Genomic DNA, 23,161 nt, shown 5'->3' with positions numbered 1-23,161 from the left:
TCACAGAAAGTGGTTGAGGCCAAAACATTATGGGGATCGATGTAATTCTTGTGGCTAAAGGGAAAAATGGTTATGGAGGGAGGGTGGGATTAGGGTATTGAGTGCGATGATCAGCCATGATCATATTGGATGGTAGGGCAGTCTCAAGGGGCTGAATGGCCTATCCCTGCTCTTATCTTCTGTGTTCCTATGTAATTCCTGTTATTCTAACGTCATCATGTACAACTGTATTGAGTATAACAGTGTTACTTTAAAGCCTAAGCCAGAGTGCTGGCCTTGACCGGTCTGGCTTGAACCTAACCCTGTTGTGAGGCACCAAAGTGCACTGTACAAGCAGTAGGAGTTCAGCTGGTGATTACATCAACCTCACAACATTCTGCAGCTGCATTCCCATCCACTCTTGCAGAAGGACCGATGCCAATCAACAAAACAGCTTTCAGGTTATGCCTTTTGTTCTGAACTTCCCCACAAGAGGAAATGGGACCTCATTATCAAACTTTGATCATCTTAAACTCCCAAGAGCTAGCACACTACCTCATCTTCTGTATTCAGGGGCATGTGAGTGCGGTTTATACAATTACAAATGTTCCTATTGGTCCAGCCCTTGTGCCGAACTCAGAAACCACTGCACAGAGTTGCAGATAAGCAGGACGTTTCTGAGAGATGGCTCAAAGTTAACTGAACGTCTCAATGAATGCAATTAGGATCCAATAAAAGCTTGGTTTGAGCTTTTGCAAATCTTCTCTCAGCTTCATGTGAATGCTTCCAAATTCCCGTTCGAAAGGTTCAGTTAATTGGTGGTCATCTAATTGGGGGAAAAAATGCAGAAAACTGACAAGTTTCAATTGAACTTTCATTTTACATTTCTTTTTATTGGTAGAGAATGTCAAACCACAATATAACACCAATTAGCAGAGTTTTACTGGGCTAAAGCAAAGCTCCATTTTATTTTAATTTAATAACACTTGTTAATAATGTTCATCTTATCCCATTTTTAAAAAGACATTTAATTTAAACACACGATAGTAAATCTTCAGAGGCTTCACTTTCATTTTTCGTCTTAAGCAATTCTTTTCAGCTACCGGTGAATGTGCAGTGATATTGTGAGAAGTTTATGTGTTCACGTTTTCCACAGACATCTGAATTTCAAAACAACGCAGAAGCATTAACACAGAAAGTGCCCACTGATGTCAGAGCTTTAATGTACGATGGCATGATTCAGAACAGAAGGAGGCAATTCAATCCATTGTTTCTGATCTGGGCTTTTGAAAGAGTTATCCAATTAATGTCCTTCTCTTTTTCCACAAATTTTCTCTTTCTTCATGTGTTAATCCATTTCCCTTTCAAAAGCTGATGCTGAACTTGCTTCCACTGTCTTTTCATTCAGCACATATCTCAGATTGCCCTGCATTGCAGAGTCTATCGCTGTGTCTTTGACATATTGAAGGTGGAGTTAGACATTAATTTTGATTTACAGTTGATTAGTAAATTGATTAATGGCATCTATGCATGGCTACAGTATGTGCTTCTCATTGTGTTTTGTATTGAATATATGTGACAATAAATTATTCAATTCAATTTAAGAGTAGTGACCCCATTGTCCTAAAAGCTGTTGGACCCTCGAACTCTCAAGTCTTACAGCCCCTCGCCACCTCATCATACCACACCATTCCTCATAACTCCTAAGTCTCCTCTTAACTCCATCCCAACTCAAGACCCCTCCATGCTGCCTATGCTGTCTCTTACCTTCATGCCACTTCAGTTTCTGTGCCACTTCCAAAAACCATGCACTAGTATCCAAAAGGTATAGACTTCAGAATCCTTGTGGAGATGAAAAATAAAATGAACACTCTAATCGAACTCTCATTCATTCACACTTAATATCAAGAAAAGCCACTCATTGCTGAAACCCACTCAAGAATTCAGACCGTTTGAAAAAAATACTTCTGTTCAGTAGCCGCATCGAAGACAGATTTTCCATTAATCAGATTAATAATTAATTCAACCATTCGTAAACTCTTTGGGTCTGATTGCATCTGTAGAGAGAGAAATAGAGTTAATGCTTCAAGTCTGCTTTAACACTTCTTCAGAATGCAAAGAAGATTTCCAGCTGTATTACATTTTTATTTGAGTCGCTAATTCTTCAGTAGCTTCTTTAAACTGTTAATTAAAATGTGAACTTGGGAAACAGCCCCCACTTCCACCGAGATAACTGCTTTCGTAGTTTTTGAAACACAGCCAAGCACTCAGAATGACCTCAGCTTAAATAACAGAGCTCAAAAGATGTCAACATTTAAAACTGTAGCAACAGATTTCTTTTTTCTAACCTAGACCAATCAGTTTGTCGGTCAATGCAGTTCATCCGAAAGGGTTTTTCTAAACCTCTACCTTTTTGTCATGTTTAAAGAATTGGTGAGTTACAAAAACATCTCCATCATGATTTTTAAAAAGATCTCAGTGAATTTACAATGACTCACCAATGTCTTGACTCCCACAATATACGTTCAATCTCTTGGAAAATGGGTAAATTGGGTCTGGTTGGAACTCAGCAGAAATTTCAAATGTGTTTGGGTTTGCCATGTATGTGGTATATAGCCTGACATTACTCCCACACCAAAAATGGAGTTATCTTGTGGTAAAACAATTTGACCCTGCCTTGCCTGACCTCTTGGCGTTTCCTTGTGGCCTTTTGTTGAGTGAGGAAGGCTGTGAACGTCAAACAGACTGGAACCTCTTCTGAGGTCAGGCTCTCCATTGTGAAAACCACTGGAAAGTTATATTTCCTCCAACTTTCATATGCTAGTGAGAACTATTTCAGTCCTAAAAAAGGCACATCATTGTAAAGCCTTTAACTTCTGACAAGCCAGGAGCATTCTGAAAGCTGTAATTTATCCACATCTTGAATACCTCTTTTAGAATTTAGAATAGATTCCCTACAGTGTGGAAACAGGCCCTTTGGCCCAATGAGTTGACATGGAACTTTAGAGCATCCTACCCAGACCCATCTGCCTAATCTACACCTCCCTGAACACTACAGGCAATTTATCATGGCCAACCCACCTAACTTGCACATCTTTGGACTGTGGGAGGAAGCCGGAGCACCCGGAGGGAACCCACGCAGACACGGGGAGAATGTGCAAACTCCACACAGACAGTCACCCGAGGCTGGAATTGAACCCAGGTCACAGGTGCTGTGAGGCAACATTGCTAACCGCTGAGCCACCGTGCCTCCCCAGTATTTTAAAAATAAGGACATATAGATGGGTTACTTTTGTAATTTTTTTAAAATATAGACTTGGCTACAAACTCCTTATGGAACAGTGGCCAAATCTTGTCTATGTCAGAGAGCAGGGGCATTCCTGGAGTATTAATGGAAGATTGTTTTAACTATGGTGATTTATGACAGGTAGTCGGCCATTAGCTTACTTTCAGGATAATCAAGGAGGCCAGTCAACCCCATCATATCTGCACTGAATCTAAGGAGGACAAATCTTATGAATAAGCCTCTCCTCTTTTCCTGGCTTAATTTTCCTTACCTTAATACACTTGAATGTATTGGCGAGGGCATTAAGGTTCATCAAATGTCTTTCAACAACACTCATGCATAGGCTCACACAAGAGGTCCCAACTGTAAGGAGGCAGGGGAACACAGCAAATGCAGGTTAGTCATCTGAAGATCTCAAGTAACGATTCCAAGTTTCACCATTGGGTACAGAGGTTGGGACATCATGTTGAGGTTGTACAGGATGTTGGTGATGCCACATTCGGAGTACCGCGTATGGTTCTCCTTGCCCTGCTATAGCAAGGATATTATTAAATAGGAGACGGTCCAGAAAAGATTTACAAGGATGTTACTGGGGCTAAGGTTTTGAGTTGTAAGGAAACTCTCAGTAGGCTGGGGCTATTTTCCCTGGAGCATCAGAGGCTGAGGGGTGATGTTCTCGAGGTTTATAAAATCATATGGGGCACAGGTAAGGCCTTTTTCCAAGGGTGGGGGATTTCACAACTAGGGGGCATATTTTTAAGGTGAGAAGTGACAAATTTAAAAGGGACTTGAAGGGCAACTTTTTCACACTGAGGGTGCTTCGTATGTGCAATGAGCTACCAGAGGAAGCATTGCAGTGAGAACATTGAAAAGGTGTTTGGACAGGCACATGGATAGGAAAGGTTTAGAGGGATATGGACCAAACACAGGCAGATTGGACTAGTTTAGATTGGGAAACATGATCAGGATGGACAAGCTGGACTAAAGGACCTGTTTCAATGGTGTCTGACTTAATGAGTCAAATCTCACCATAGTGGGTGGGATTTCAAAGTCAACAAATGTGAGCACATTTGGAACACAAGGTTCTCTTCATTATTGTAAAATCTCTGGTTCACCATTGTCCTCTAGGGAAGGAAACTGCCATCCTTACTTAGTTTGGCCTCAAGTCTCGTAGCAATGTGATTGATTTTTAACTGTATTCAGACGTATTCAAGAAGGCATGATCACCTTCTCAATGGCAATTAGGGATGGGTAATAAATTCCAGCCTCGCTGCTGATGACTATAATCCAGCAATGTATAAAAATAAACCCTCCAGAAAGTGCAGGTTAATCCCTGAAACATGGTGATCAGCAACACACAGAGCAAAGTCACATTTCAAAGGTTTGTTTTCACTTTCTTTGAGTCACTTTTTATTAGGATTGGCTCTAAAAATATCACACATGGAGTTCAAAAGGCTGCTTGACTGGGTTGGGCAGCTGGACGTCAAAAGCTATGTGATGAACTGTCCAAGAGTTCATCTAAATCACTTTTGGCAATTCAAACCCTTACACACACAATGGTTAAGCTGAGGACTTCTGGAAATTGCCCACTGAATATCCAACACTTTCAGGAAATTGCTCGGTTTTCCGACAGACCAACAGGAGTGGCACCAATTGGGCACCTCTTGAAAGGCCAGGTGGTAGAACTAGAATTAACTCCAGGGGTAGAATGGCCTCTTTCTGCACAGCCTGATTCCAGGAAGGGAGAGAAGCTTCTGAAAAAAAAATTGCCTTCGGTTCAAATAGGAACGCTGAATTCAGCACAGTTCACACAAGTGACAGAAAAGTAGGCTTAAAATGAAAATGTTGTCACGCTATTGCATTTAAAGCTGAGATTGTGTAAACAGGGAAGATTTTCCAAGTATGTGAACCAGTCTGTCCAATTTCAGGGTACATTTACTTTGTAAGTTTATTTTTGTCTCAGTTGGGCAGGCAACGACTATCTGTGTAACAAGGTGTGGAGCTGGATGAACGCAGCAGGCCAAGCAGCATCAGAGGAGCAGGAAAGCTGACGTTTCAGGCCTAGGCCCGACTTCAGAATTTCTGAAGAAGGGTCTAGGCCCGAAATGTCAGCTTTTCTGCTCCTAAGATGCTGCTTGGCCTGCTGTGTTCACTCAGCTCCACACCTTGTTATCTCAGATTCTCCAACGTCTGCAGTTCCGACTATCCATGTGTTTGTTTTAACGAGCATAGAGAATAAAGTTTTTATTCTCCTCCCACTGCTGTCTCGGACAAGGTCCCAATAATCTCTAACTGTACGTATCTGGTTATTACACACAGCATTCCATTAAACCTACTGTTTGCGGTTTCCAGCTTGCTAAATTGTGGCATTTCTCACAGTTTGAAGCCAAAAATGTGGGATAAAAATGGAGTTAATGTTCTCCCACGTCTAGCCATGTAAACACAGAGAAGGTTATGTGGTTGGCCAGGTCATCCTATTGAACTGTTTATTTCGCTGTAAGTTTTTCAGCTATTTCTCCATGGATTCTCAATAATGAATGATTTATTTATCATTTTACAGTGAATAACGCAATGAAATACAGCCGAAAAGCTTTAACAGTTGCCACAACCCAGCACCATTTTGAATAAAATCTTAGAATTAGCTTTATTGTCAAAAGAACACATGTGACTACAGTGAGAGGTTTACATGTCATCAACTACAGTATCATCCTAGGCACAAATGCACCAAGGTACAGATTATTGAGTGCAAATTGCCAGAGAAAAACATTAGAAAAATAAAGAAATAAAAAGTTCAGAATAATAGTTTAAGGATAAAAAGAGGAGGTGACGGCCCAGTGGTATTATCGCTGGACTGTTAATCCAGAGGCCCAGATAATGTTCTGGGGACCCAGGATTCGAATCCTGCCATGGCAAATGGTGGAATTTGAATTCAATAAAATAGATCTGGAATTAAGAATCTAATGATGACCGTGAATCCATTGTTAATTGTTGGGGGAAAAACCCATCTGGTTCACTAATGTCCTTAGGGAAGGAAACTGCCATCTTAACCTGGTCCAGCCTACATGTGACTCCAGCCCCACAGCAATGTAGGTGACTCTTAGCTGCCCTCTGGGCAATTAGGGATGGGCAATAAATGCTGCCTGGCCAGTGATGCCCTCAGTCTGTGAATGAATTAAAAAAAGATAAAAGATAGAACTGAAAGGGAATAGTTTAAGAATAAAAACAAGATTCTAGCACAGAAAACAAAAGCTGCTGGTAGTCACAATGGGCCAGACAGCACCTGTGGACCATGCTCTCTCTCATGGACACTGCCTGACCCATTGTGATTACTAGCATTTTTGTATTCAGTACAGATTCCAACATCTGCATTAATTTGCTCCAAGATTCTAGTCCAATCTGTTTTACACACTTTGCAATTCATTTCTGGCTAAAATTATTTTTTCACTCAATTAAATTTACATTCCAATTTCCACATTTACATTTAAGTGACATTTCTGATTCACATTATGACAAAAACATTTTTAAAAATATTTATATAGGGACCATTAGCAGTCCTGCCTTCCCAGTCATTTGGACCCTAATCTCTGGAAACATGACCTCCCCCCACTCCACACCCTAACTAAACTCTCCTCTTCTCTTGTTCCTCTTTTCACACACTGCCTTAAACTTTAATTAGGCTGAAGTGGTGTAACTGGGCCTGATAGATTAACTCTGTTTCTCTCTACATAGATCCTGCCAGACCCGCTGAGTTTCTCCAGCAATTTCTGTTTTTGTTTCTGATTTAGTTTAGTTTAGTTTGGGAAGATGATTGGATAGCCCAAAGGATCTGTTTCCATGCTATATGTCTCTATGACTTTATGACTCTGTTTCCAGCATCTGCACTTCTTTGGATTATTTTAAAAATATCTCTAATATTATGTGGGTTAGGTGTCAATTTCCATTCAATAATGTTCCTGCGAAACACCACAGATGTTTTACAGTGAAAGGTGGTATGTAAATGCAGTTGCAATTTGCTCATTAATCTACTAAATTGCTAACTTTCTGAGCTGCAAAGGCAGAACTGAGCTAATCTTGCATCAAAAATAAACTCATTTTTACCCCACTGGCTCGTTAGGCTATTTCACAGGGCAGTTAAGGATTGCTATGGTCTGGGGTCTAGGCCAACAGATTCCACTCTGTAAAAGATATTAGTTTCACCTCACTAACATTTCATGATCACAAAAGCCAAAAGAACTGCGGATGCTGTGAATCAGGAACAAAAACAGAAATTGTTGGAAAAGCTCAGCAGGTCTGGCAGCATCTGCAGAGCGAAATCATAGGGGTTAATGAAATCACGAGGGGCATGGGTAGGGTCAATAGCCAAGGTCTTTTTCCCCCAGGGTGGGGGAGTCCAAAACTAGAGGGGCATAGGTTTAAGGTGAGAGGGGATAGATTTAACAGGGACCTAAGGGATAACTTTCTAATGCAGAGAGTAATGTGTGTATGTAATGAGCTGCCAGAGGGAGTGGTGGAGGCTGGTACAATTACAACATTTAAAAGACATCTGGATGGGTACATGACTAGGAAGGGTCTAGAGGGATATGGGACAAATGCTGGCAAATGGGACTAGATGAATTCAGAATAACAAGGTGTAGAGTTGGATGAACACAGGAGGCCAAGCAGCATCAGAGGAGCAGGAAAGCTGACATTTTGGGTCCAGACTCTTCTTCAGATTGAGGAAGGGTCTAGATCTGAAACAGAGATAGTAGGAACTGCAGATGTTGGAGGATTTGAAGAAGGGTCTAGGCCCAAAATGTCAGCTTTCTTGCTCCTCTGGTGCTGCTTGGCCTTCTGTGTTCATCCAGCTCGACACCTTGTTATCTTAGATTCTCCAGCATCTGCAGTTCCCGCTATCTCTGATAAATTTAGGATATCTGGTCAGTAGGGATGAGTTGGACTGAAGAGACTGTTTCCATGCTGTATGGCTCTATGACTCTAGGACTCTAAATCAGAATTACTGCTTTGGGTCTGGTAATCCGTCCTTCGAACTCTTTCCACAGATGCTGCTAGATGTGCTGAGCTTTTCCAGCAACTTCTGTTTTTGTTTCGTGATCATAATTAGCTTCTTGAATTCTTGATTTTTGTGAAATCAAGCCCCAGCAGCTGCCACAGCAGGATGCCTCTACACAGGCAATCAGGCACATGACAGCGCTCTGATCTTAGAAATGTAAAGTTTTGGGTTTTAGTCCCAATCAGGAACGTAAGTGGTGAGGGATGGCTAATGAATAGAGAATATAGAGATAGAGCCTAGCGACAGAGAGATAAGAGAGAAAGAGGGAGAGAGAGAAAAGGGATAGGCAATCAAAAGCTGCTGGAGATCACAACAGGTCAGGCAGTATCCGTGGAGACAGAGTATGCTAGCGTTTCAAGTCTAGATAACTGTTGGTCAGAGCTTGAATGAAGAAAATGCTAGCTTGCTCTCTCTCCATGGATGCTGCTTGGCCCGCTATGATCTCCAGCATTTGTTGTTTTCAGTACAGATTCCATCATCTGCAGTAATTTGCTCCAATTTTACTCAAACAAAGAGATTGCTGATGACAAGCTGAAAGAGAGAGAGAGATAAATGCTCATCAGGGCTGTCATGAGAATGGTGAATGGTTGAGCATGGGTTAGCTGTGTGCTGGGAGCAAGCTGCACAGAGCAGGATCTGGGGTGTTGGGTCGGGGGTGGGAGAGTGGGGGTGGGGTTGTGTATCTGACATGGAGGGCAATGTTTTCATGCTTAAATTGCTAACCTCAATGTTGAGTCCTGAGGGTTGAAAGGTCCTGTGGAAAGGAGATGAGCTGCCACTCATGCTGACAGGAACATAGCAGACAGGAGCAGGAGGAGGCCATTCAGCCCTTCAAGCCTGCTCTGCCATTCTTCACAATCATGGCTGATCACCCAACTCAACAGCCTAATCCTGCTTTCTCCCCATAACCTTTGATCCCATTTTACACCCAAGTGTTATATCTAGCTGCTTCTTGATTACAGTCAATGTTTCGGCATCAACTACTTCCTGTGGTAATGACTCCCACAGGCTCACTACTCTCTGGGTGAAGAAATGTCTCCTCATCTCCGTCCTAAATTGTCTACCCCGAATCCTCATACTGTGATCCCTGGATCTGGACACACCCACCATCGGGAACATCCTCCCTGCATCTACCCTGTCCAGTCTTGTTAGAATAATATAAGTCTCTATAAGATTCCTCCTTATTCATCTGAACGCCAACAAAACCAATCCCAATCTAGTCAATCTCTCCTCATACATCAGACCGGCCATCCCTGGTCAACCTTTGCTCCACTCCCTCTAGAACAAGAGCATCCTTCCTCAGAAAAGGAGACCACCATGGGTCTTGGCATGACCAAAGCCTTTGGCATGATAAACCACGAGAGTCTTGGAGAAATGGAGAAGGATAATGGAGAAATTTTATGATGAGGAATCATCAGTGCAATTGGAAAGTTTCGTGATGGAACGAACACGTAGGTTATGGATGTTGGCAACTCTTCTGTATTATTCCCATCATTGATGCAGTTAAACAGGACCCACAGCACTAGTACTGTTCGTCTTCACCATCTCCTCATCCACCATGCTCACCAATGCCATCCATGATGGTGAGCCTGGTGTTGAAATCAGATATCACATGGACAGGAAACTGCTTTGGAGTTCAGTTACTAGTGCTGTATCACAAGGATCTGTTTTGGGGCCACTGCTGTTTGTCATTTTTATAAATGACCTGGATGAGGGTGTAGAAGGATGGGTTAGTAAATTTGCAGACGACACTAAGGTCAGTGGAGTTGTGGATAGTGACGAAGGATGCTGTAGGTTGCAGAGAGACACAGATAAGCTGCAGAGCTGGGCTGAGAGGTGGCAAATGGAGTTTAATGCAGGCAAGTGTGAGGTGATGCACTTTGGAAGGAGTAACGGGAATACAGAGTACTGGGCCAATGGTAAGATTCTTAGTAGTGTGGATGAGCAGAGAGATCTCGGTGTCCATGTGCACAGATCCCTGAAAGTTGCTACCCAGGTTAACAGGGTTGTTAAGAAGGCGTATGGTGTGTTAGGCTTTATTGGTAGAGGGATTGAGTTTCGGAGCTATGAGGTCATGTTGCAGCTGTGCAAAACTCTGGTGCAGCCGCACTAGGAGTATTGGGTACAGTCCTGGTCGCCGCATTATAGAAAGGATGTGGAGGCATTGGAAAGGGTGCAGAGGAGATTTACTAGGATGTTGCCTGGTATGGAGGGAAGGTCTTATGAGGAAAGGCTGAGGGACTTGAGGCTGTTTTCGTTAGAGAGAAGAAGGTTAAGAGGCGACATAATAAGAGACATAGAAGATGATCAGAGGGTTAGATAGGGTGGACAGTGAGAGCCTTTTTCCCAGGATGGTGATGGCTAGCATGACGGGATATAGCTTTAAATTGAGGAGTGATGAGATATACGACAGATGTCAGAGGTAGGTTCTTTATTCGGAGAGTAGTAAGGGTGTGGAATGTCCTGCCTGCAACCGTGGTAGACTCGCCAAGCTTAAGGGCATTTAGATGGTCATTGGATAAACATATGGATGATAATGGAATAGCATAGGCTAGATGGGCTTCAGATTCGCAGATTGGTGCAACATCGAGGGCCGAAGGATCTGTACTGCGCTGCAATGTTCTATGTCCTATAATCTGAGATGACTCTGTGCACAGACTGAGGTCTCCAAGGACAGACATCATGGTCTCTGGTTTTCCGATGGCTGAGCTGGAATCTGCCGAGTATCTATGGATTATTGCAGACAAGATCTTCAGCCTTTTGATCAGCTCAAGGAGAACTGAAGTAACGTCACTGCCTGCCATATCTTGTACCCAAGCATTCAGCAGAACCCATCAGCAATGGGGAATTTTGCTTCAACCTGGCATCTCACTTTCCAGGGCTTTCTATAAGGATGACATGGTAAATGCAAGCATTACCGAACCAAACGTGGCCTTTAGCCAATTTCGAACACCAGCCTGGGAATGAAGAGGAAAGAGAGCGCTGGCCAAACTGAAGGCCTCTGTTTGCTCTGTGAGTGGGAGACTTGGACTGTGGGACCAGCATCATCTGAAGAATCCCCAGCATTTGAGCTACTGTTGGAAGTTTCTGGCGATCATATAGCAGGAGGTACCAGGCAGTGAGGCTCACATCCCAAGGCACCTGCTCTATATTGAAACAGGCATGACCAGGCTGGGCTGGTCATGGCCAGAACATCCAGGGGCTCACTTGCCAAAACTAGTCTTCAATGGAGAGTTTGAGACTTGGTGAGTGTGTGGGAGGTCTTGTTGAATTTGAAGAAAGCTCCACGTGACGTCAGAAAGTTTCATTTTGCAGGCTCGATGTTGGCTTCGCTGAGGATCGCTGTACCTGATGCCACCAAAAAAAATAATGGTACACCCTCCTTCGAAATGGTGCATCCTCTTTCGAAAGCCAGTACTCAAAAGAGGATAGGTTATTATGAGAGTGATGGGTTTTGGATCCCCATTGCCAGCATGAAACATGCAGTAAGGGAAACTAAACAGCAGCTGGAGAATGCAGGCCACACGCTGGCTCCCTTCAGACCCTGAGAACTCAAATTGCAGTGAATGAACTCATTATCAGAGGTATTGCTTCTGATGGTTACTGTACACTTATGGAATGATTAAAAGGTAGGACCAGGGGAGGAAATTCCCATGACAGTCACTCATGCTTATAAAAACGTAGAAAATAGGAGCAGCAGTGGGCTATTCGGCCCTTTGAGTCTGCACCACCATTCAATATGATCATGTAATCTCAGCATCCCATTCCTGCCCTCTGTCCATGCCCCTTGATCCCTTTAGCTGCAGGGGCCACATCCCACTCCCTCTTTAATATATCTCATGAACTGGCCTCAACAGACTCCTGTGGGTGAAAATTCCACAGGTTTACAACTCTCTCAGTGAAGAAATTCTTCCTCATCTCAGTCCTGAACGGCTTAACCCTTATTATTAGGCTGTGACCCCTCGTTCTGCAATTCCCCAACATCGGGAACATTCTTCCCACGTCCAGCCTGTCCAGTCCCATCAGGATTTTATACATTTCTATCAGACCCCGTGCCTCACTCTTCTAAATTCCAGCAAGTGCAAACCCAGTCGATCCAGTCTTTCCTCATATGTCAGTTCTGCTGTCCCGGGAATCAGTCTGGTGAACCTCCGCTGGACTCCCTCAAAAGCAAGAACGTCCTTCCTCAGACTGGGAGACCAAAGCTGCACACAATACTCAAGGTGTGGCCTCACCAAGGCTCTGTATAGCAACAGCAAGATGTCCCTACTCTGATAGTCAAATCCTCTCGCTATGAAGGAGAGCATGCCATTAGTTTTCCTCACTGCCTGCTGCATCTGCTTGCCAACGTTCAGCAACTGTTCCACCATGACATCCAGGTCTCATTGCACCTCACTTTCTCCAAAACTGCCACCACTCAGATAATAATCTGCCTTCCTGTTTTTGTAACCTCACAGCTATCCACATTTATATTACATTTGCCAAGAATTTCCCCACTCAGCCAGTCTGACCAAGTTACCCTGCAGCCTCTTAGCATCCTCCTCACAGCACACACTGCCCTCCAGCTTAGTGTCATCTGCAGATTTGGAGAAATTGCATTCAATTCCTTCATCCAAATCATTAAAGTATGTTGTGAACAGCTGGGGTCCCAGCACTGAACCCTGCGGTACCCCACCCATCACTGACTGCCCCTCTGTAAAGGACCCATTTATTCCAACTGTCTGCGTCCTGCCTGCCAACCAGCTCTCTTTCCATTTCAATACATTACCCCTCATGCCATGAGCTTTAATTTTCCTTGCTAACCTCCTGTATGGTATTCAATCAATTACATTCCGACCAGAATCTGACTGAGAGCCGAGACAATGTACACAGTCAACTTCATCTCAAAAGACAAACAAGAAGGTAATTAGCAGTTCTATGGATTATTGTTTTTTGAGTCAGAGTCGACTTCCTTTGCTAGAGTAATTAGTGGGGGTAGGGAGGGGAGACTTCCTTCTATGCTGTGTGCCTCTTCTGGAGCACTGAGTCCAGTTCTGGTCACCCAGTTATAGGAAGGGTATGATTAAGCTGGAGAAGGTTCAGAAGAGATTTACCAGGATGTTGCTGATTATGGAAGATTTGAGGTATAAGGACAGGTGGGTAGGCTGGGACTGTTTTCACTGGAGTGTAGTCGGATGAGAGGTGGCCTTATAGAGGTTTATAAAATCATGGATAAGAGGCATGGGTGGAGCAAATGGTTCCCCAGGATGAGGGATTTCTAGACTAGGGGACACAATTATGACACAAGGGGCAAATTTTCTTTACAAAAGATGGTGATTCTCATGTGGAATAAACTTCCTGAGCAAGTGATGGATGCAGGCACAATTACAATGTTTAAAACACATTTGGATAGATACTTGAACAGGAAAGGTTTGGAGGGATATGGGCCAGGAGTAGGCAGGTGAGGCTAGTTTAGCTTGGGAATATGGTTGGCATGGAATGGTTGGATGGAAAGGTCTGTTACTGTGCTGTATGACGCTATGACTGTATGATCAATGTGACCCTGAGCAGCATGAACATGAAAATGGTGTTCTCGTATTGTATCCACGCATTCACTTCTGGTTTCTGCTCCTGCACACAGACCTCGGCGATCCACGCAGATAAGAAACAAATAAAAATTAACGGGAATGTGAGCCATGATTCTCTGTGACTGGATTGTTAAGAGGGCCCACGTTGTTTGGAAACAGCAAAATGATGCGCCAAGCACGTGTCACAAACAAATAATCCAATGGAAACATGTTCGAGAACAAGTCACTACAGATTGCTTACTGAGAGGAGATTGTGTTCAAGAAAAGTAGCATTCAACAATATTTCTTTCAAAATCTGTAAAACCCCATTATACATGAAGCCGTTATAATCACAGCCCCCAGAGCATTGTTGGCATTTTTGCACATTTCCTCTGTGGGAGGATGATCAGAATGTACGCATTTCAAAGTCTTGAATTGTTTTTCATATTAAATAAAAAATGGGACAACGCCCATTTTCCATCAAAGTTGATGGAGCGCAAACAAAATTGTAGGATTGTATAGAAGGTGGCATTTCTGAGAATGCTGTTTGTGACATTATGAAACTCTAAATATCACAATGGAACAACCAGTATTTTGGTCAAACTGTGGTACGGCAATTACACTTTATTAGAGAAAGAGACAGTAGAAACTGCCAATGCTGGAGAATCTGAGATAACAAGGTGTCGAGCTGGATGAACACAGCAGGCCAAGCAGCATCAGAGGAGCAGGAAGGGTCTAGGCCTGAAAAGTCAGCCTTCCTACTCCTCTGATGCTGCTTGGCCTGCTGTGTTCATCCAGCTTGACACCTTGTTATTGGAGAAAGAGAGACAGGTTCCTGAAGCTATTACTGCACATCATCAGGACAGAATGGCGAGGATGCCAAATCTCAAAGGGAATAACAATTTATACTGCATGAGAGGAAGGTGTTTATTTGTTAACCAACAGTCCACCTTGCCTGCACTGGCTGCCTTCTGTCCCCATGATGTGGAAGTGCTGGTGTTAGACTGGGGTGGACAAAGTCAGAAATCACACAGCGTCAGGTTATAGTCCAACAGGTTATTTGAAATCACAAGCTTTATGAGCACTGCCCCTTCATCAAATATTACCCCTTGAGGTATTTATCCAATTTTTCTCTTCAAAGTCATCATTGATTCTGCTTCCATCACCCTTTCAATCAGCACAACCCAGATCATAGTAGTTTATTGCAAAAAAAATTCCTCTCGCTTAATCACTGCTTCTTTTGGCATGAACCCTTATCTGCTGATTACCCAGCCTTCTGACACCTCTCATTTTATTTGACCCAAGCCCTTCACGATTTGGAATGCCTATATTAGTCACCAGCCTATCTCCCGTAACATTCCCTGTTTAAGGCAAGATAATCCCTTATGTACTTCTCATAGAGATGCTTCCCTTATCTTAACTAAATTTTTTTTGAATAACAGCTCGTGGTCAGAAAATTGTTTTTAGTTGGTGGGGAAAGATATTGCAGCAGAATACATCTTCGTTGAAGTTAAGCATCTTTGCAAACATTAGCAATTCTATCAACTGAGACCACAATCACAGGAGGTTAGCTGAAATGCTCCATAAAGCACTCAAATGCATAATGATTAGGGGCTCTTAATGGCACTGTCATTAGTTGGTGATAATCTTCAATGGTGATGGGAGATATTAAAGATGTTAAATGAATCGCATGTTTTAAGTATAATCCTTTGGATCTTAAATTGAGTCAAAATGTGACCTGGAGTGGCACAGAATTCACAGCGCAGAAACTAGTCCAACTATTCCATACCAGTCTGTAAACCTGGTCCCAAACTGATTCACATCATTCCATCACTACTTCCTGTTAATTTTTTTCTTCCTCATGTGTTCATCAGCTTCCTCCAGAATCTCTGCTGCAGAGAGTACGGCTTCACAGGAATAACAAAGGTAGGAGCAGGAGCAGGCCACTCGGCCCTTGGAGCCTGCACCACCATTCAGCATATAACGGCTGATCATCGAGCTCAATACCCTAATCCCCCCACCTCCCATACCCTTTGAACCCTTTAGCCCTAAGAACTGTATCTCACTCTTTCTGGAAAACATTCGATGTTTTGGCCCCTACCACTTTCTGTGACAGAGAATTCCACAGGCTCCCCACTCTCTGTGTGAAGACATTTCTCCTCGTGTCAGCCCTAAATGGCCCGCCCTGTATCCTTAGAGAGTGATCCCCTGGTTCTGGACTCCATCACCATCAGATACATCCTTCCTGTGTCTATCCTGTCTAGTCCTGTTAGAATTTTATCGGTTTCTGTGAGATCCCTCCTCATTCTTCCAAACTCCAGTGAATACAGCTGAAGAAGCTCAACAAGATCCAGGTTGATGCACACTTGATTGGCACAACATCTGCAAGCAACCACTCCCTCCACCCCAACACTCAGTAGCAACAGTGTGTCAGTGATATACAGAAATTCACCAAGGTTCCTCAGACCAGCACTTTCCAAACCAACGATGTTTATCATATAAACGAAGAGGCGATGAACCTGTGGTATTATCACAACACTATCATTAATCTAGAGATCCAAATAATGCTCTTGGGAATCAGCTTCGAATCCCATCATGGCTGATGGTGGAGTTTGCATTCAATTAAACTCTGGAATTAAGATTTGAATGATGACCATGAAACCATTGTCGACTGTTGGGAAAAACCCATCTGGTTCACACGAATATCTTTTCTGGGAGGAACTCTGATATTCTTACCTGGTCTGGCCTATATGTGACTCCAGGCCCACAGCAATGTGGTTGACGCTTAACTGGCCTCTGGGCAATTAGGGATGGCCAATAAGTGCTGTCCTGGCCAATTGTTCCTCTCATCCAGTAAAGAATCAGAAATTGCTCGGAAAGCTCAACATTTCTGGCACCATCTATGGAGAGAGAAACGGAGTTAACGTTTCGGGTCCAGTGACCCTTCTTCAGAACTGACTGCAGCTAGGAGAAGGTCAATGTATATGCTGAAGATGGGATTGGGGGAGGAGGGAGGAATAAATGATAGGTGAGGATGGAACACAGAAGAAGAGAAAAACAGTTGAGTAGGATATACTTGTATCAGTGATAACGGGAACTGCAGATGCTGGAGAATCCAAGATAATAAAATGTGAGGCTGGATGAACACAGCAGGCCCAGCAGCATCTCAGCAGCATAAAAGCTTTTGTGCTCCTGAGATGCTGCTGGGCCTGCTGTGTTCATCCAGCCTCACATTTTATTATCTGAGTAGGATACACCATGGGAAATGCAAGGTTCCAGGGATAACGTGGGTGGTGGGTCTGGGTGGGATGCTCTTTGGAAGGTTGGTGTGGATTCGATGGGTCGAAGGATGCTGTAGGAATTCTGTAATTCTATGACCAGACCCCAGAGTTCTGAAGGAGATAGCTGAGGAGATTGTAGAGGTGGTCTTTCAGGAATCGGTGGAGTCAAGGAGCGTCCCAGAGGACGGGAAAATAGCTAATGTAACCCCCCCTGTTTAAGAAGGGGTGGGGACAGAAGACAGAAAATGATATGCTGGTTAGCCTGACCTCAGGCATTGGTTAAATTTTAGAGTTCATTACTAAGGATGAGATTGGAAGCCAATCCCCTAGTGCATGGTAATATGGGACTGAGTCAGATTGGCTTCTTCAAGGGGGGGTCACATCTGACAGATCTGTTAGAATTCTTGATTGATTGTCACATGTACCAGAGTACAGTGAAAAGCTTTGTTTACAAGCTGCACAAGCAGGTCATACTAGCAAGGATGTATAGATCAAAAGTTGTAAAACCACTTAGACAGAGACGTGTAGGTTACATTGCACAGGGCATCACTAGGCGATCAACGTTAGTGAGTTCAGCATTATTTGAGGATAGAGAATCCATTCATCAGTCTGATAACGGCCGGGAAGAAGCTGCTCCTGAACCTGCTGGTGCGTGTGTTCAGGTTTCTGTACCTGCTGCCCGATGGAAGAGGCTGTAGGAGGTCATTACCGGGGTGTGATGGGTCTTTGATAATGTTGGCCGCCTTTCCACTGCAGTGAGCTGTGTAAATAGAGTCCGTGGGTGGAAGGTTGGGTTCCGTGATGGTCTCGGCTGTGCACACCCCCTTCTGTAGTTTCTTACGGTCCTGGGCAGAGCGGTTTCTGTACCAGGCCGTTACGCACCCGGACAGTTTGCTTTCAATGGTATATCTGTAGGAGTTGGTGAGGAGGTTCTTTGAGGAGGTAGTGAACAAGTTAGACAAAGGAGGGCCAGTGGACACGATCTATTTGGATTTCCAGATGCCCTTTGAGAAGATGTCACAGTGAAGGCTGTAGAATAATATAAGGGCCCATGCAAGATATTAGCATAAATAGGGGATTGGCTGACTGCCATAGATTATATCCACCGGTCCTGTACTCTCTCACAAGGATAAACAATACTTCCACATCTACCCTGTCAAATCCCCTAAGAATCTTGTCAGTTTCAATAAGGTTGCCTCTGGTTCTTCTCAAGTCCAATGTAGTACAGGCCCAACCTACTCACCCTCTCCTCATAAGACAGTCCCTCCATACCCAGGATCAGCTGAGTGAGCCTTCTGTAGACTGCCTCCAATGTCAGTGTATCATTCCTCAGATGAGGGACCTGAAACTGTTCACACTGTTCCAACTGTGGCCTGACTAGTGCCTGAAATAGTTTTAGCAAAGCCTCCCTACTTTTATATTTCAGTTCCTTCGAAATAAAGGCCAACATTCCATTTGCCTTCGCTTGTGCTCCTAAGATGCTGCTTGGCCTGCTGTGTTCACCCAGCTCCACACTTTGTTACCTGCTGATCTTGGGATGCTTTATACTTTAGGGAGGGAAATCTGCTGTTTTTACCTTATCTGGCCTAAATGTGACTCCAGACCCACAGTGATGGGGCTGACCTTTAACTGGTATGTAGGGAATAAATGCTCCCCTAGACAGCAATGCCGTCATCTATTGATTGAGCGAGTAAAAACAATGAGGCGAGGGAAGTGTAGTAGAGGCAGGTCCAACTGAGGCATTCAGGAGGTTCTTGGATGATCATTTGGATCGAAGTAGTTTGAAAGGCTATGGAGAACAGGCAGGACACTAGCACTCAGTAACAATACTAAGTAATGACGAGCTGGCGCAAGCACAATGGACAGAATGGCCTCTTTCTGTACTGTAATAATTATGTGATGCTGTGAATAGCTACTTTACAAAGAAGTGGTTTAGCTCTGGAATGCACAGTGCATCAGAGGCAGAACCAATTGTGGCTTGTTACTTAATGAGCACTTACTTTTAATAACCTCCGTCCCATAGCTGCTGTCATTATTCTTCCATTATATTCACCGTATAAATCGCCACATTGTTCACGTCCCTGCAGTAACAGCCTTTCGAAAGCAAGGAAGCTGTACCATTTTGAATAAGAGAACAGACATAATTATCAGGAGAGGAAAAGGGCATGCAAGTATTAGATGGGCACTTATCATTCTGGACTTTTTGCTGTTTTCATGCTAATTTATATATTTTTTTAATCTGTAGCAACCCCCTTTTTTAATTCTGTAAGCTCTGTGCTTAGGTACTTGTATCTTAGATGGTGCCGTTAAAGACAGTGCTTGTAGAAACTTTTCACTGTACTCCTGTACTGGAGTACATGTGACAGTAAAGGATATTCTGATTCTACACTGTTCTTTCTGAGGGCTAGCATCCATGGAGAGAAAGCAAGCAAATGTTTCAAGACTAGATAACTCTTCATGAAGTCATCTTGACTTGAAACATTTGCTTGTTTTCTCCCCACAAATGCTCCCTGTGATCTCCAGCAGTTTTTGTTTTCAGTACAGACAACAGCATCTGCAGTAATTTACGCTTACTCTCTGAGGGCTAGCACAGACTTGGTGGCAGAATGGCCTCCTAATTGTTCTCTGATTCTACTCATGAGTCTGTTGCACTGGGATTGTAAACTCAGAAGCTGCAAATGAACATAGTGAGATTAACAGTTGTCTATATAAAGGCATGGTGAAGGGTCAAGCTCGCCAATTTCTCCCCTCAGGCACAATCCCCTCATCTTCTGTATTGGTGCATTTATCATGTTGTAGCTTTACTCAATCACATTAATCTTTAACTTGTTTGGCTGACGTGAATCACAATTCTAAGGTTTGAACAGTGCAAGCTTTTGTACTGTACTTACTTTGTCTGGCGCAGTCTCTGCATTCTCACACAAAACAAGCCTGCATTGTTTGTAAATTGTGTTTGCTAAAGCTCCTTTTGTTTGCTACACTGTTCCGCAGACCCTTCTCATCATCTCAAGCACTTGCACCCACCGAAACTGTTAACGTGTTCCTGAGCAGATTAAACAGCCTCGCTCCTAAATGTAAACCCATTCCCCGACACAGATGAATGTTTCGAATGTGCATTGCCAACAAATTGCTTTAGAATAATTCCCCTATTTAACTCTTGGAATTACAAGAATTTTTCAGCACAGAAAGGCCATTCGACCCAACTGGCCCGTGCCGGGGTTCATTCACTGCATGAGATTCCATCCAGGCTTGGTTATCTATCGATCAAACCACCTGTCCCTTTATCCCTGATTGTGTATCCACCTTTCCCTCAAATTGCAGAACCTCCGAATTGTTACAGTGTAGAATGAGGCCATTCACTCCATCATGCCAGCACTGACTCTCCAAAATGACTGATTCACTTAGTGCCATTCTTCTGTGCTCTCCCTGTGACACAGCACATTCTTCCTTTTCAAATGACAGACCAATTCCCCTTCGCTTGGTCCCTTTGCAGTGGACTCCCACTGGTCTTTTCCTTTGGCAATTGTTTCCAAACCCACGACCATTTCCATCTAGAAGGAGATACATGGGAACACCACCAAGTTCCCCTCCAAGTCACTCACCATCCTGACTTGGAAATATATCGCCGTTCCTTCACTGTCACTGGGCCAAAATCCTGGAATTCCCTCTCTAAGGGCATTGTGGGTCAGCTACAGCACATGGACTGCAATGATTTAAGAAAGCAGCTCAACCCCACCTTCTCAAGGAGCAATTAGGGACGGAGAATAACCGCTGGGCCCAGCCAGTGACCCCAACTCCTGTGAATGAGTAAATAAAAAGTGAGATAACAAGGTGCGGAGCTGGATGAACACAGCAGGCCAGGCAGCATCAGAGGAACAGGAAAGCTGACGTTTCGGGTCTGGGCCCTTCTTCAGAGAAAAAAAATACAAAGTGGTAGCGAGTTCACATTCTCCACACGCTCTGGTGCCCTGATTTCTATGTTAGTTTAGCTATGTCAACGATACCTTCACAAAGTCAAGCCATTTTCCATACATCTAAGCCATTATTATTTTTGCTCTCTATAAATAACTCTCCAGTTAGCATTCTAGATGGTCTCTTGTTTATTTATAGATACTTCCACTACCTTATTTTTAACCTTATTCTAGCAAACAGTGCGCCACAGCTGAAATCTACCATTATTTACTTCTTACCAGAAACTTCGATTATAACTTAAAATAAATTGAGGCAGCCCACAGCATTTTATGGTCTGCTGTGAGGTTAGTCATGGAGCTCCTGCGTAGTTTGACTGTGAATTCTTGTAGGCTTTAAGCTAAAGGAAACATGAAGGTCATTGAACAGTATTTCTTTTCAGTTTCCGAGCCAATTCTTTATCTTAGAAAGATATTTCCACTGTAACTTGCGTGGACAGGGTGTCTGTAGAAAATCTTATCTGCTGCACAATGTGGGCACCCTTAAATTTGAAGATCTGAGTGAAAACATCAGGATTTGTACCCACAGGGGAGTCTGGAAAGAGTGCTATACCAGTGAAGGTGCTGAATTGCAGTGAGACATTAGTGGGAGGTCCTAGCTACTAGAGTCAGTCATAGAGTGAAAAAACACAGAGGAGATCCTTTGGCCCATCGCGTTGGTGCTGACTCTCACAGAAGACCACAAAGTGCTGTTATGACGAGCAGCGGAACTCTTCCTGTGCCCTGGCTAATGTTTCTCACCCAACCAACATCACTCATGGCCTGGTCATTAACACAGTGCCACTTCTGGGAACTTCCTGAGAGTAAATTGACTGCTGTCTATAAGATCACAAGGTGTAGAGCTGGATGAACACAGCTGCTTGTTTGCTGCCTTCCTTTATCATCAGCTCGGCTCCATTCTAGAGTGCTTCTCTTTGTTGACTATTTTCTTGGCCTCCTTTTTGCTGATGAGAATCTGAAACAGAGCCAGACTGTTTTCAGTTATTTCCCTTCTAATAGTAATCTCCCTTCCTTGAGGAAGCTATGCCGTCAGCTTTAAACATATGGTTCCAGCTGAGATTTGTTTGAGCACATAATTAAACCCCTGCTGCTCACTGACTTGCATAGGCTCCCCATCCAGTCCTGCATGTTTTAAAATTCTCATGTTCGTTCTCAAAATACCAAACCCCCATCCCTGTAACCTTCTCCCGCATCCAGAACCCTCCCAGATTTCTACGTTCACCGGACCTCTGATTTTTTCTTCACCGATGCTGCCTGACCTGCTGAGCTTTTCCAGCAACTTCTGTGTTTTTGTTTCTGATTTACAGCATCTGCAGTTCTTTCGGTTTTAAGCTTTCCTCTTGATCAGAGATAGCAAGGACTGCAGATGCTGGAGCCAGGGGTAACGCTGGAGGAACACAGCAGGCCAGGCAGCATCAGAGGAGCAGGAAAGCTGATGTTTTGGGTCGGGACCCTTCACCACAAAAAGTGGAGGGTGAAAGGGAGAACAGGGTGGAGTTGGGGTATGAAAGTTGATGTTTTGGGTCAGGGCCCTTCTGAAGAAAGTCGGAAATGTCAGCTTTCCTGCTCCTCTGATGCTGCCTGGCCTGCTGTGTTCCTCCAGCTCCATGCTGTGTTGTCCCTTCCACTTGATTCATGCCGATTTTCATCGCCATACTGGGGAAGTGCGGTATTCCTACCGGCACCTGGGAACCACTGGCCCAAGGCCGTCCAAAATGGACGAGGAGCATCCAGGAAGGCATCCAGCATCTTGAGACTTGCCATCGGGAAAAGGCCGAGGCCGGGTGGAAAGAGCGAAAGGAGCGCACTGTAGCATCAATACCCCACCCACCCTTCCTGCCTCGAATGTAACAGAGCCTGCCACTTCGGTCAGCACAGCCACCTACAGACCCAGTCTGAGAGGGGGGGAGAGAGAGAGAGACCTCGTCTACGAGGGACCGCCAATGAATGAGTGAATGAATGGGAAACTTGGGCGAGTGCAGTAGACCTTGTTCAGTATTGTGCAAAGGAACAGCTACATTTTGAAGGATCTAATTTACTGAAGAAGCTCA

The 23,161-nt window shown here is 43.9% G+C and overlaps 1 long non-coding RNA gene across 3 annotated transcripts; it reads right to left on the bottom strand.

The window, feature by feature from the left end:
- Window positions 1-931: 931 nt before the first annotated feature.
- Window positions 932-21,432, bottom strand: LOC125451982 (uncharacterized). Of its 3 annotated transcripts, none has more exons than XR_007247431.2 (6): window positions 21,333-21,432; window positions 19,143-19,254; window positions 16,598-16,761; window positions 3,537-3,628; window positions 1,747-2,036; window positions 932-1,139 (listed from the first exon to the last, which is right to left on the bottom strand). It is a non-coding gene; the product is annotated as an uncharacterized LOC125451982 (long non-coding RNA). The 3 variants fall into 3 exon arrangements; XR_009445809.1 differs by lacking the exon at window positions 21,333-21,432 and adding an exon at window positions 20,034-20,209; XR_007247430.2 differs by lacking the exons at window positions 3,537-3,628; window positions 21,333-21,432 and adding an exon at window positions 20,034-20,209.
- Window positions 21,433-23,161: the final 1,729 nt, after the last annotated feature.

The sequence above is a fragment of the Stegostoma tigrinum genome, chromosome 5 (genome assembly GCF_030684315.1).
Source record: "Stegostoma tigrinum isolate sSteTig4 chromosome 5, sSteTig4.hap1, whole genome shotgun sequence".
Lineage (NCBI taxonomy): Eukaryota > Metazoa > Chordata > Chondrichthyes > Orectolobiformes > Stegostomatidae > Stegostoma > Stegostoma tigrinum.
This window is presented reverse-complemented; position numbering and strand designations above follow the sequence as displayed.